A 15,007-nucleotide genomic window follows, 5' to 3' on the forward strand; every position below is an offset into this window, starting at 1 on the left:
GACAGACTGGGGAGGGAAATAGCAATCAGTCTGAATGCCCTGCTCAGGGACTGAGAATTTTCCTTTGAGCAAGGGAAGCCCTTGCTTCCCTTGAAGTTGTTGAAGCCCTGAAGTTGTTGTTGAAGTGAGTAAAGTAGCGTCATGCAGAGCAGGGATCTGGAAAGATTTTCCTGGTGGGAATGCGTGTCCTGGTTTTTAAGTGAAAACCTAGAGACAACAAAACCAGGTAGAAGTTTTCGTGTGTGTGTGTGTGTAACTGAAGATATTGCATGCCGCAACAAAGATGCCTCATGCTGCAACTAAGACCCAGTGCAGCCAAAATAAATAAATTAAAAAAAGAAAGACAGACAAGTCTTTTTTCAGGCTGATCTGCCTTTTTAGAGGGTGGTAGGCTATATAGCAGAATGGTTCAAGAACACAACCCCTAGTGTTAAGGCCCCAGGTTCAAATCCCGACTCTGCCACTTCCTGCTACCTGTGCGCAAGCTACTGGCGACTCTGTGCCTCAGTTTCCTCACCTGTAAAATGGTTGTAATACTAGTACCTACGTTGAGGATTTGGGAAGATAATCCATGAAGAGTGCTTAGCACAGTGCCTGGCACGGATGTGATCAATATAAATTTGATTTTTTATTATGATTGTTGTTGTTGTTATGATTATTATCTGAGGATTGATAAGGAAACTGTAGCCAGGATCCCAGCTTGAGCCTTGCCTAACTCCACTTGAGATCTGGGGGCCCATCTGGACTGGGCTGGGGAACAAAACACAGAGAAAAACAAACTGACATTTAGTTATTCATGAAAACCACTGCTTCTCCAAAATGACCCAGCACAAATCTCTTAAGCATCCTCCTTTAACTCTTACATTCTGTTAACCTCTGCGTCTATGCTATCTGATTCAAAATCATCGCGTGGTAAACACTTGTTCATGATTAAATATCACACAGAACGAAGCTAAAAATAATGTTATAATCAAATGATGTAATGCTTCCCAAAATGTGTTCTGCAGAACATTAGGCCTTTTAATATGCTCATTTCAGGGGAAAAAAAGAATTTCAAGAGCAAATAAGTTTAGGAAATGTTGCATACTCTATTCACCATTTTCTTTCAGAGATTCATAATGCACATGGCTATGTTAAAAGCTGTGAGAAGACCTGAATAAAAACCTATTTCACACCACAATGAGCTACCACCACACACCCATCAGAATAGTTACAATCAACAGACAGACGATAGCAAGTGCTGACTAGGATATTATGAACTAGAACCCTCATACATTGTTGGTAGGAATAAGAAATGGTTCAGCCACTTTGGAAAACAGTTTGGCACGTTCTTAAAATGTTAAACGTACACTTACCGAACAATTCCAACCTAAGAGAAATAAAAACACATGCCCACACAAAGACTAATATGTGAATGTAAATAACAACATAATTTACAATAGCCCCAAACTGAGAACAATACAAATGTCCATCAACTAATGAATGGATGAACAAACGGTGGTCTATCCATGCAATGGAAGAATAACCAGCAAGAGAAAGGAACAAACTACCGGTGCATACTACAACATGGAGGAACGTCAAAACCATTACACCAAGTAAAAGAAGGCAAACACAAAGGGTCGTGTAGCGTATGACTCCCTGATATGACATTCTCCAGAACAGGCAAGTCCACAGAGACAGAAAGCAGATACGTGGTTGCCTGGGGCCAGGCTGGGAGCGGGGAGTGACTGTAAGTAAATTTGAGGGAAGTTGAGCCAGAGAAGTGCTGCGAGTGTTCTAAAACTGGATGATAGTGATGGTTGTTGCACAACTCTATACATTTACTAAAAATCATTTACTCTAATGAGTGGATTTTATGCCATGTATATTTTAATAATAAATTATTTTAAATAATTTTATAATTTATATTATATAATAAAGCTGCTGTTCTTCCCCTCTTTCTTCCCCCCAAAATCTATTTAACTGGTGGAAACCAGTGTTACCCGTGATTATGGACCTCTTTTTCCTTGGAACCCATATTAACATTAGGCTCTTCTAAATAGTGAAGTACTGATTTAGAGTCTAAGCTTTATTCAACCTAGGATTTTGTCATGTCTTGAAAGCCAATTTGGCAAGCATCACGGAGTCTATTTGCATGCAGGACCCATTAGAAGTGAGAATTAGAGAAAACAGCCTTGTCGTAGCCCAATGGGCCACAGGTGGAGGGAAAGATAATTCTGAGATTTTCCACCAGATTCAATCAAATCTTGGTGGTATATCAAGAGCCCAGAATGTGGCAAGTTGGGTGCAAACAATAATGGAAGATGGTCCCCTTAGCAAAGATGCCAGTAGACTCAGACCCACCCCTAGAAAGCTGAGCGCACTCGTTGGCCTCCTTGGCAGGAGTCAGTAGCAGCTGTGGCTTCAGTTGCAATTGGCCTTGATGAGACATTCACCCCAAAGAGTCAGGGCAGAAGAACATGGCAGATAACCTACACTTAGAAAGGCTAGTGCACCAACACAGGAGATGGCCTTGGGTACTCCTGAAACTATTTGGCAGGAATTAAGGGGGAACTGAGGCATAGAGGGGCAAAGCCTGAGAAGATCGTATTTAGAACCTTAGTGTAATTCTATTTCACATGAACAAGAGATAGGAAAGTCAGCAAACTCAGATAGGCACTAATGAGATAGCCAATGTGTCAGTTAGCTTTGCAGACACCTCTTACTTCAGTTCCCATCCTAATTCTGCAGGTCATGCCAATAATGAGTCCAAAGATAGGACAAGAGGGCTCAGTACAAAATATTGTCAGTTGTTTAAGAGAAAGACCACTGGACCACTAGATAGAGGATGTGAACTACAGCCCTATGCCTGCCATCGAGTCAGGGTGGGACCCTGGATGCAGCCCTCAGTTCCATGCGTCTAAATGACAGGCTGTACTGGATGACTTCTTAAGGTCCTTTCCAGCTCTCTGATTCAATATTTTCTTCTATATCTGTGACAATGCCTTGAACCATCTAAGTAGTGTATAAAACATTATTATTATTATTTTAATATCTGGGATAGTGTCCATTTTAAGCTAAGAGCAACAATTTCCAAACTGATTAACCATTTTCTGGCAATGTGATGACTCTTTATTCTTAAATATTTAGAATTACTCCAAGAGGTCCCATGGCATTCTGCACATATCTCTATAATCACATTATACTGTGACTGTTTATGTGTCTCTCTGCCAGGAGATTGTGAGTAATTGTAGGATAGGTAAAACATGGGATTTTACTAATTTTTTAATCTCTAGAACCAAATACAGAGTCTTTAAACATAGAAGGTCCTTGAAAATCCTTGCTCGATAAAGGAGGTTAATAGTTATTCAGTGCCTGCTTGAAAGCAAGTCAAAATGGCATCTGGGCCAGAGTGCCCCTGCCCTGGCTGTAAATAGACCAATTGGTTTACCTTTATTTACCGAAAAAAAGTCGGATCAGCTGACATCCTGAAGACATCACCTTTTACAAGGAGTCATTCACTCTTTCACTTCCCTGCTGGCCTTTCATTGACACCGAGGTCCCGGCTTGGTGCAATGGTCCTAAGGACTACTTGAGTTATTTGTTATCAACTTTCAGACTATAAAATATGTTTTAACCACCTGCTATGCTTCCTGAAATACACTGCTTGATGTTTCTGGAGTAGGTTACATCTACTGTGAGCCGAAAATAACAAGGCTTAATCTGGCTAGTATCGGAAGATGTGTTCTCTGAGGCTTCCAACCTCAGATGTCCCACTTAACACAGTGTGGGCTCATTAGTGTGACATTAAAAGTACTTCTCTCTTCTTAGCTGAAGCACCCAGCTGTTCTATTGTGTTAAAACAGAAAGCCAGTTTCCAAGGTGTATTGGTTATTAAACAAGACCCAAACTACATCATCTTTTTGTTGGAGAAAAACACAAATACTTTAAAGGAATGCCAGCCTTAATTTGACTGTTCAGAATGGTTCTTTATTTTAAACTACAAAAGCAAAATAACAGTTTATGGAGAAGTACATCAATCAAAGCATCATTTAGAACATCAAGCCCAGAAAACAACCCATATGTTAAGTAATAGGGGCTCGGTAAATGCAGCTTATACACACTTATATAGTTAAATATTATGGGTTTTGAAGGACTTATTAAGAAAAAAAATGATCACACTATAATAGTAGGTGAAAATATAGGTAAATCATATATTACATCATTATACCAATAGTTTCTGTAATATTATATATTGTAAATATGTATTTATTTATACTACACAAATGTATATGGTGGGATGATCTGTTAAGATGTTAATGTTGACCTAGTAATCCCTGAAATGCTAATTCTCTCCCTCTCTGCTCCTCTGTGTTCTAAAGCCAGGTCAGGGTTTTTCACAGTGTGGTCCTCAAATCACCTACAGGAGGATCACTCGGTACCAATTAAACACAGATTCTTGGACCCCATTCCAAACCTTCTGACACAGAAGGGGGAAAGAAATCTGTTTTATTAGCAAGCTCTCCAGGTAATTCTTGTGATCACTCAAAGTCAAGAACCTCTGGTTGATGCTCTTCTTACCCCAAGAAGCAGTTAATTTCTTTTTTTTTTTAAACAAGTTTACTGAAGTATAATTGCTTTACAATGGTGTGTTAGTTTCTGCTTTAAAACAAAGTGAATCAGCTATACATATATATATGTTCCCATATCTCTTCCCTCTTGCATCTCCCTCCCTCCCACCCTCCCTATCCTACCCCTCCAGGCGGTCACAAAGCACTGAGCTGATCTCCCTGTGCTATGCGGCTGCTTCCCACTAGCTATCTACCTTACGTTTGGTAGTGTATATATGTCCATGCCTCTCTCTCGCTTTGTCACAGCTTACCCTTCCCCCTCCTCTTATCCTCAAGTCCATTCTCTAGTAGGTCTGTGTCTTTATTTCTGTCTTACCCCTAGGTTCTTCATGACATTTTTTTTTTCTTAAATTCCATATATATGTGTTAGCATATGGTATTTGTCTTTCTCTTTCTGACTTACTTCACTCTGTATTACAGACTCTAGGTCTATCCACCTCATTACAAATAGCTCAATTTCGTTTCTTTTTATGGCTGAGTAATATTCCATTGTATATATGTGCCACATCTTCTTTATCCATTCATCCGATGATGGGCACTTAGGTTGTTTCCATCTCCGGGCTATTGTAAATAGAGCTGCAGTGAACATTTTGGTACGTGACTCTTTTTGAATTATGGTTTTCTCAGGGTATATGCCCAGTAGTGGGATTGCTGGGTCGTATGGTAGTTCTATTTGTAGTTTTTAAAGGAACCTCCATACTGTTCTCCATAGTGGCTGTACCAATTCACATTCCCACCAGCAGTGCAAGAGTGTTCCCTTTTCTCCACACCCTCTCCAGCACTTATTGTTTCTAGATTTTTTGATGATGGCCATTCTGACTGGTGTGAGATGATATCTCATTGTAGTTTTGATTTGCATTTCTCTAATGATTAATGATGTTGAGCATTCTTTCATGTGTTTGTTGGCAGTCTGTATATCTTCTTTGAAGAAATGTCTATTTAGGTCTTCTGTCCATTTTTGGATTGGGTTGTTTGTTTTTTTGTTATTGAGCTGCATGAGCTGCTTATAAATTTTGGAGATTAATCCTTTGTCAGTTGCTTCATTTGCAAATATTTTCTCCCATTCTGAGGGTTGTCTTTTGGTCTTGTTTACGGTTTCCTTTGCTATGCAAAAGCTTTGAAGTTTCATTAGGTCCCATTTGTTTATTTTTGTTTTTATTTCCATTTCTCTAGGAGGTGGGTCAAAAAGGATCTTGCTGTGATTTATGTCATCCCAGTCTGCTGGAGCCCCGCCCTGAATCCCTACCCCTGGGCCAGTGTCCTGACCACCTCTCCCCATCACTCTGTACCAGCTCCTCTCTCTGGAGACCCTGACCCTGACAAACATCCCTGTAATCACCAGATATTTTGCTCCTGTTGGGGTTCAGGGTGGGCCCCCCAAAATACACCACAATGGCATATTGATTACTTTGAATTACAGTTACTTAAAAAACAGCCAACGCTGGAGGGTCACTCTGATCCTCCTTTCTATCTCTCTGAAAACAGGAAATAAATCTCTCATGTAAAAAGTACACTCCCTATATCTGGAGGTAGAAGAATACCCTTATTGCCAGAGACAGGGAATTCAGGCTGAGAAGCCTACGTAAAGCAACCTTGTCACTACCCCAAGCCCAAACTCTAGATTCTTCACTAATTCAGTGCCCAAAACCTAAGTCTTTATGTCCTGTAAATTCCTCACAGATGCATTGTTTCCTTGTCTAAAAAGTATAAAGGCCGCCTGCTTTGGACACTTCTTAGGTCGCATTTCTACTAGACCCCCTTATGCACAAATTAAAATTTGTTTCTTTTTTTCCTGTTCATCTGTCGTGTGTCACTTTTATTATTAGTCCAGCCACAAGGACTCAAGAGGGATCGAGGGGGAAATTTCCCCTTCCCCGACACTCCCGAATGACTGATGCCCAAGGCCAATTTCCCAGAATGGGTGATGCTACATTTCTTGGTATCTGACATGATTTCAAGATATGTTCGAGCATCACATTAAATAACATTGAATCACATAAAGAAAAAGTTCATTTTTAATGTTCTTTCAATCCCTTTCAATTGTCAAAGGAAAAGTCTCCTTTGGGGGGCCAGCACAGCTCTACCTCCTAGTTGCTAACTGCCCTTTTTAACAAAGTGAAAACAAGCCTTAGATTCCGAGCTTTTAGCAAGGCACGGTATCTGGCTAAACATCAACAACATAACATTGTATTGCTTTCACTGTGTTTGTTTTTATAGTTACCCTATATTTACAAGAGTGGTATAGTTTCCTTCCTAAATAAATGTATTCCTTTAATAAGAGTGAGTTGACTGTTCTTTAAAAATTAAGTAAGAGTATGATCTTTGCCAGGGATATGGCAAAAATCTTGAGGATCATGCATGAATGATGCAAGCTTGACAAATACCACCCAGACAGAAAACACTGCCTTCAAGGTAGAATGAAAGCAACATTTTCTTATCTGAGTACTTCAGATTTATCATCTCATTTCAACTTCACCACACTATGAGATAGTTATGAAACAGAGCAGGACCCTATAGTCATTCCCCTCTGTCCTCCACCTGCATTTTGCCTGTGGAAAAACTTTAGCCAAAGAATAAGTTTAATCAGAGAAGTGAGAAAATGCAGAAACAAAGGAAAACAGTAGAAGGAGACCAAATAATAGTTCAGTCATGAAGCAAACTCAAGGACCTTTAGCTCCTCCTCAAGGGCTGTAGATAATATTCTGAGCCATATCCTGTGTGCTTGTAGATACCGAAACTCCCACCAGGTGGAAGAAGTTAGCTACACGATGACCAGACTGTAGCCATGACATAAGCTGCCACAATTCCGAGAACTGGCCTCAAAGAAATGGAACAAACCAACGCTGGAACTGAAGACTAACTGTACTTAAAACAATCAAGATGACGCTGATCAGACCACTGATGACCAATTTCAAGATGACTGTCAGAGCTGACTGTGCTGTTTCTACATGGAGCCCCTCCCTCTGCCTATAAAAGCTCTTGTGCCCTGGTTGTCAGCGGGACAGGAGTCTGCCCTCCCCACCCCCACAGTTGCTGGCCTCCAAAATAAAGCAAACTTTCCTTTCCACCAACCTTGCCTCTTTATTGGCTTTTGAGCAGCGAGCAGCCGGATCCCACTTTGGGTTAGAGTTATGCTTGTTTTTCTATTCCATAGATAAGAAAACAGACTCAGAGAGGTCAAGTCACTTGCCAGGGTCACACAGCTAGTAAGTTTGAGAGTCAGGATTCAAACTCTCCATCTTTACTAAGCTTCCTCCCCCACACCCTTATTGCCTCTCCTGCTGCCAGATGGGTACCTCTCAGAAACCAATGCTAGCTTGAAGAAAAATTAAATGTTGACTACCACTGAGAGGGCCTGTCTGCCAGATAACACAGACCCTCCAAACCAGGCCCTGGGATCCTCTATTCCTCCACAATCCCACTTCATCTTACAATCAAATACACTCAACAAAGACTGTACACTGTAAGCAACAACTGAAAACATCCCTGTATGTTCACTTGGGAACAGATGTGCCCTAAGTAAATTCACAGACTGACAAAATTACACAGCAAATTTGGGTAACATAGGGGCAGGAAAATGTTCTCTTCTTCCCTAGGTTCTTTGGCTGGCCTAATAGTTAAACTGCCACAGTACAAGTGAACAGGAGAAAAACAGATTTAACTTTATACATACAGGAGTCTCAAAAAAATACGAGACTCAAAGAGATGACTAACACAGGCAGCTTTTATACCTTCTAGACAAAGAAACAACAAATCTATGAAAAATTGCCAAGACAAAGGGAATTGGACTTCGGGTAGTAAATTAGTAAAGAAGTAACAAGGTTCGTTTATACAGCCTTCTTGGCTCTAAATTCCTCAGCTCTTGTGACAAGGATGCTCTCTACCCTCCTGTTACAGGGTAGGTACCTTTCATGTGGGAGATTTATTTCCTGATTTCAGGGGAACAAAGGAAGATCATAGTGTTCTTCTTGTACCGGCTGTTTCTTAAGTACCTTTAATTCAAAATAATCAATATGCCAAAGTGGCATCTTTTGGCGTGACATATTCTGCTTCCTTTCAGCAATGTCAGATTTTCTAATGATGGGATCTCCATGGAGGCCAGTGAGTCCAGAGGAAGTTAAGGGGGACTTTGGGAGGATAGCTGGAGATATATGTGGAAAGGAAGGTAGAGCCAGATTAGGAAGGACCTTGAGTGACAACAGAGGGTGTTGAACTCATTGACACCTCGAAGTTTGAGGAGTGAAGAAGCACAGGTACATTTTAGACTAACCTGGAGGAAAGGAAAGGAATGGGGTCAAGCTTTTTGCTTTTTGGAAAATTTTTGTTTTGTTTTTTTCTGAGAAGCAATATTTCCTTTGGAACGAAAAGTAAGAGCTATTAAAATGGAGCCCTCTGTGCTGCCCACATCTACCTGGAAACTCATAGAACACAGCACAGGCTTATCTAAGGGAACATTTAAAGATCGGTCCCACTGCTGGTGGACTTCCATCTCCCAGAGCAAGAAGAGATATTAGAATCTGCTGGGCATTTAAAATACACTTTATTTTCCTTCTCAAAATAGATTTGATTCAAAAATAGTCCTACTGGTTGAAAGTGCAGCTTAAAGATAAACAAATTGTTTAGAGCACTATGCCAATAACAGAATTGAATATAAGCTTGAAGACTGCAGTGGTCATCATCAAGAAAGCCAAACACCCAGGACCCTCTTCTTGTGTGGTTTACAGATTTTGCCCGCTGAGCCTACTAGACTTTACATCTTGACACTATGCCAAAGAAATAAGGTCTGGAGACAAGCCTTCATCCAACTGACACTGCCTCAGAGCATCCCTCACCTGAATCACCCCAACATGGTCAGCACACTTCCTCACAGCCTAACATCTCCTAGTGGTTTCTTCAAACCACTGTCCTCAAATTTGGCCTTGAAGGACCCTCGCTAAACAATGCCCACTCCACCTCCCCAGCTGTATTTTCTCCTTTTCTGATAACTCCTCCTAGGGGACTAGCCTTACTGAATTGTCATCACTATAGTCACTCATGTGTTCCACAAATACTTTGGGGGGGAGGCATACCAACTACACAGCAGGTCCTGTATCAGGTGCTGGGGACTCCAAGGGGGATATAACAAGCTCCTGCCCTCATGTCCCTTATAGTCTAGTTCATAGACATTTTACTAAACCTAAGAACAACAGATTTCTGTAAGAAGAGGGTCCTTTCTTCACACATAAGATAGTCTCCATCTTCTGGTGTGTTACAATCTTTAGAAGTAGATCCCCCCCCAAAAAAAATACAGAAATGGCATTAAACTTAAATGGTTTGATACTCCACTGGGGGAGGGGGCATTGGGTGAAAATTTGGGTCTCTTCCTAAAAGACTAAAAACTTTGTGGATACAGATCTATGAGGAAAATGAAGAGTGGCATGGACAGATTAATATCGTTGATATCCAGGAGGATCCAAGACCTCCCCATCGTGCCCCAAAGGCAAGTCTGAGGACCACTGGCAGGGCTAAAGGAATTCTTCTTCATGTCTTTATTTACCTCTTCTCTCATCTTAGCCCTCGTCCATTTTTTTTCTTAAAACGATCCTGCTCTTCTACCATATGATCCTGTAATGCCACTCCTGTGCATATATCCAGAGAAAAACATGGTCTGAAAGGATACACGCACCCCAATGTTCATTGCAGCACTGTTTACAATAGCCAGGACATGGAAGCAACCTAACTGTCCATTGACAGATGAATGAATAAAGAAGATGTGGCACATATACACAATAGGATATTACTCAGCCATTAAAAAGAATGAAATAATGCCATTTTCAGCAATATAGATGGACCTAGAGATTGACCTACTGAGTGAAGTAAGTCAGACAGAGAAAGAGAAATATTGTATGTTATGCTTATATGCGGAATCTAAAAAGAAATGATACAAATGAACTCATTTACAAAACAGAAACAGACTCACAGACTTAGAGAAAGAATTTATGGTTACGGGAAGGGGGGGAAGGATGTGGGGAAGGGATAGTTAGGGAGTTTGGGATTGACATGTACACACTGCTATATTTAAAATGGATAACCAACAAGGACCTACTGTACAGCACAGGGAACTCTGCTCAATATTCTGTAACAAACTAAATGGGAGAAGAATTTGAAAAAGATTAGATACAGGTATATGTATAACTGAATCACTTTGCTGTGCACCTGAAACTAACACAACATTGTTAATCAACTATGCTCCAATATAAAATAACAAGTTAAAAAAAAACCCAAAACTAGCCTGCTCTTTGCTACATTCCAGCCTTGCAATAACCCAGCCACGGAAGAGTCCCTCCTCTAGGGTTGCCTGCAGGTAGCAGCTTCTGCAGCTCAGGCCTATGGACTTACCACACGCTGCTCAGCTAGGGGCCCCTGATTTCTGCTGCCCAGTTATGGCTCCACCCTGCATCCCATCAGCCCGCTGCTCTCCCAGCCCCTGGAAACCTTCCCCACGTTTCTCACTTTGAAGAAACTATAAGTAGAGGCCTCCCAGCTTCTCTTGCTCTTACCAGTCCCCTGTAGTTCCCTGAAATAATATATATTTTTTAATCTACCCCACTACATTCTAATTCTTGTCTTTGCCTCCTAATTATCCTGGAGTGACTCAGTCTCCGGGTGTGACTGTCCCTATGGTTCTCCTTTGCCCCCCACTCCAATGTATGACATCTCTGTAATTAGTGTCCTCCTTCTCTCCATCCTCGCCTCTAATTCAGCTTTGGCAAAGTATAAACTTTGTAATTAGAAAGAGCTCAAATGTTGCCAGGAATGCAAACACATTTAGTGCGAGAGCCTAGAGTTTTGTACAGTTCTGGGCTGCACTCCAAATCCTAGAGTAACAGCGAAAGAAAAGGGGAAAGAAAGGGACCCTTTAATGAGCTTGTAGTACATGTCAGGAGCTTTCTCACACACAGCTCATTTAATCCTTTCAAAGACCTAAGAGGTGGGTTTAGGTAACAGGAGCTAAGTGAGGCCAAGAGAATCGCCCAAGGTCACAAACCTGGAGAGAGGGAGAGTCAGACTCCCACCCAGGTCTATCCCTGGCAGCCTCTGCTGTGGTCTTTGGGCTTCTCCACTGTATTACTGAATGTCACAGATTATCTCAGTCTGATACCTGACAAGCCTGGCTACTTGCGTGATGAAATTCCTTCATATGCCTCTTTCCACCGTTTGGCTTTCCTGTTGAAATTACTCCTACCTATTTAGTAAGGAGAGATTTCAAATGATGTCAACATCTTAAAGAACTCTGCTTAAGCTATTCGAAGCAGTATTGCCACACTCACGCACTCTTGCAGCTGACTGCCTAGATTGTCAGCACCTTGAGGGCAGGATCCACCTTGTATTTGTCTCCCAGGTGGTAGGTTGCAGGACTTTGCACTAAAGGCACTTAATAAATACTTTATTACAAAAGAAAAATAAAGAGAAGATTGGACTCCTGCCCCACTGAAGCCCAGGGCAGTGGAAAACCAAATAACCCATCGGAGCATCCTTTCATCTGTCCTTGGATACCAAAATGAACTCTGAGAGAGCTACGTCCTGGAGTCCTGAGCAGGACAGAAGAAGGGAGGAGGTGGGTAGGAGGGAACCAAACTAGGTAACAGGAAGCTTATTTTTTTAAAAGACGTATCTTCCTTGTCCTCCTGTTTCTAAATTACCTTATTACTTAGAGGTTTATCATATACCGTCTACAGGGAAAAGATGAATTTTAAGAAGACCTGGCAGGGATATTTTCATGGGCTCCTCAACAGCTATTGGAATCATCCTAGAAACAGATGGCGCGTCACTGCAACATGCTGTGTGAAGGACAGTTCCTGCTCAGGTGTCATCTGGGATCCACCCCCAGAGCTGCCGGCTGTCGCCATTGGGAGCCTTGAAACCAAAGACACCATGTCTTTCTGTGTTCCGTGAATATGGGACTGTCCCTAGCAAAATGATCTTTGGAAACTTTTACCTCTGAAATCAGCTAACCCAGTGTTGTTTTCTTTCAGAAGGAAAAATAAAAATACTTTCCTCTTCTTCATAAACCACACAGTCATGATTTGCCCTAGAGATCTAAGGAAAAAAAGAGGTAATTTGCAAGCTGTTGTGCATATAAATAGAAGTGTACATACAAAGGTTTTTGCAAAATGGGAGGGGTCTCTGCTGGGGTATTGGAAACCAGCTGTTCAGACACCAGTCAGTTTGTACTACATCAGAAATGTTGCCATTGCTTCCTGTGAGCTCAGGGACCCTGGCTTGACTGGTGATACCAATCAGGCCAAACAGACTTGATGGACATGCCGCGAAAAAATTAGCTCTCAGTTTGCATGAACTGGATGAATCGCTTCCCTGGTGAGCACCTCACAGGACACACAGGCCATTTTCAGGGATAGAGACTAAAAAGATTCCTTACAGAAGCAATACTTTGCTTTAGACACAGGAGGCTTTCCACAGAGGAATTCTTCAGTCCCACCTTTTAAAATCTTCAGCAGAAAAAAATGTTTTAAAGAAAACTGCTTGTGGTGTAATTTCACAACTTTATAAAAGTTAGAGTTAGCGTCTTGCCCCGGGCCTCCACCAAATGCTCCCTTCTCACTGTCTCAGGTCTCTCTGGAAGATGCACACACCCAGGGCTGGATCAGAGCCTTCTTTCCTGTTTGGGGTGATGTAGTTAAATAAGAGATCCTAACATCAGAACACTAGCCTTTCAATCTTCTAAATGGATCAGAAGATCCATTTTCCCTCCTCTGGACACCCCTGACTTTAAACTCACTCTCTCTATAATACAAGCAAGTCAAGAGGAAAGATAACATTTATATCCTTGTGAGCCCGTCGGCTGGCAAACCAGAAGATGGGGGTGAGAATGGGCCCCCTCACTCCCACCCCCACTCCCTCAAAATGATTGTGTGATTATTCGCTTTCAAGCAGGCCTTGCCCACAACACCCCCAGATGGACAGCTCTCCTCAAGTCCCAAGCAAACTGGAAGTGTTCCATCTGATTCTAATCCACAGAAATTCCTGAGGGGGTTTCTGACTTTTACTGAATTGAAATTCAAAGTAGCAACCATAGTGAGGCCTTCGGAGAGCACCCCTATGTGGCTCAGTGCACCATCCGTATACGAAAACAGTCTACATATGGCTCTATGCATGGGGAACCTTCTGCAAGGGTGAACTTCCTTAACAAAATATTAACAGTAGTTACCTCTGGGAAAGGGGAATCAGGTACACTGTACCCAGACAATGAAACTTTCTAGAAGAAGAGAAGGAAAGGGAGCAGAAGCAATAAGGGACTTGTGAGCTTCTTTCTGAAGCATAGTGAGTTGGCAATATTTTAGCATATGCTTCTTCCAGAAAACGAAAACTGGGGTCCATACTTCAGCCTTTGGCCAACTTGGGTTTGAATCCAAGTCCAGATCTCCCGCAAGTTTATTTAACTCCTCTCAGCCTCAGTGTTTCCTACCTTATAGGGCGGTAGTGAGGAATAGAAGAAAGTAAGTGGATGGATAGATAAGCACAGCAGATGTGTGTAAACCTCCATAACTAGGATTGATCTATTACCGTAACTCTCAACACATCACAAATGTGAGTTAATTTTTCTTCGAAATAAATAACCCTACTCAAAACTAAAAAAGTTAGAAATTTAAAAGAAATGAAGGCAGAACCTTCATGTGCTGTCCAGTAGAACTTTCTGGGCTGCCCACGACATAGCCACCAGCCACCCATGGCTATTCAAAGCAGGAAATGTGGTTAGTGTGACTGAGGAACTGAATTAAATTTGGCTGGTGTTGGACAGCGCAGATCTAGAGGTACCCCGCTTTCACCAAGAGGGTAATGAGTTCCCAGTGAGGACTAGATAGATGTTCTCGGTTTGTTAGAAGAGACCTCACACTAGACTCCAGCTCCCCAGACCCAAGCCCTGCTTCTACTGCATCTCAACTCTTCTCAAAGAAAATGAAGACGTCTGGACTGTTTTCACTGAACGGCATGTGAAACCCAAGTTGCACCATAACAGGATCACCACATTTAGGATACTTTAAAATAAAAAAGTTAATAGTGTTTTTGAATAAAGATAGAAAGGCATTTCATCACAAAGCTTAAGTCTTTCACTTTTACAGAGTTATTTGCATTTCAACGGAACACTCTCAATGCTTCTTAAAAATGCTTCAATACTGAATGGAATTGTAACAGTAGGACTCCAGGCGGTGGGGGAATTTCCTTTAAGTGGAACTGTGCACTTGCCTGGTGACCTAGACTACTCAGAAGGCTAGCCCTATTTATTTTTTTTTTTAATTTATTTCCTTGTTTTTCCTCCACATATATTTTTTATATAATTTTTAAGGGGTACACTCCACTTACAATTATTACAAAATATTGGCTATATTCCTTGTATT

This window comes from Grampus griseus (assembly GCF_964374135.1).
Source record: "Grampus griseus genome assembly, chromosome: 2".
Taxonomy (NCBI): Eukaryota; Metazoa; Chordata; class Mammalia; order Artiodactyla; family Delphinidae; genus Grampus; species Grampus griseus.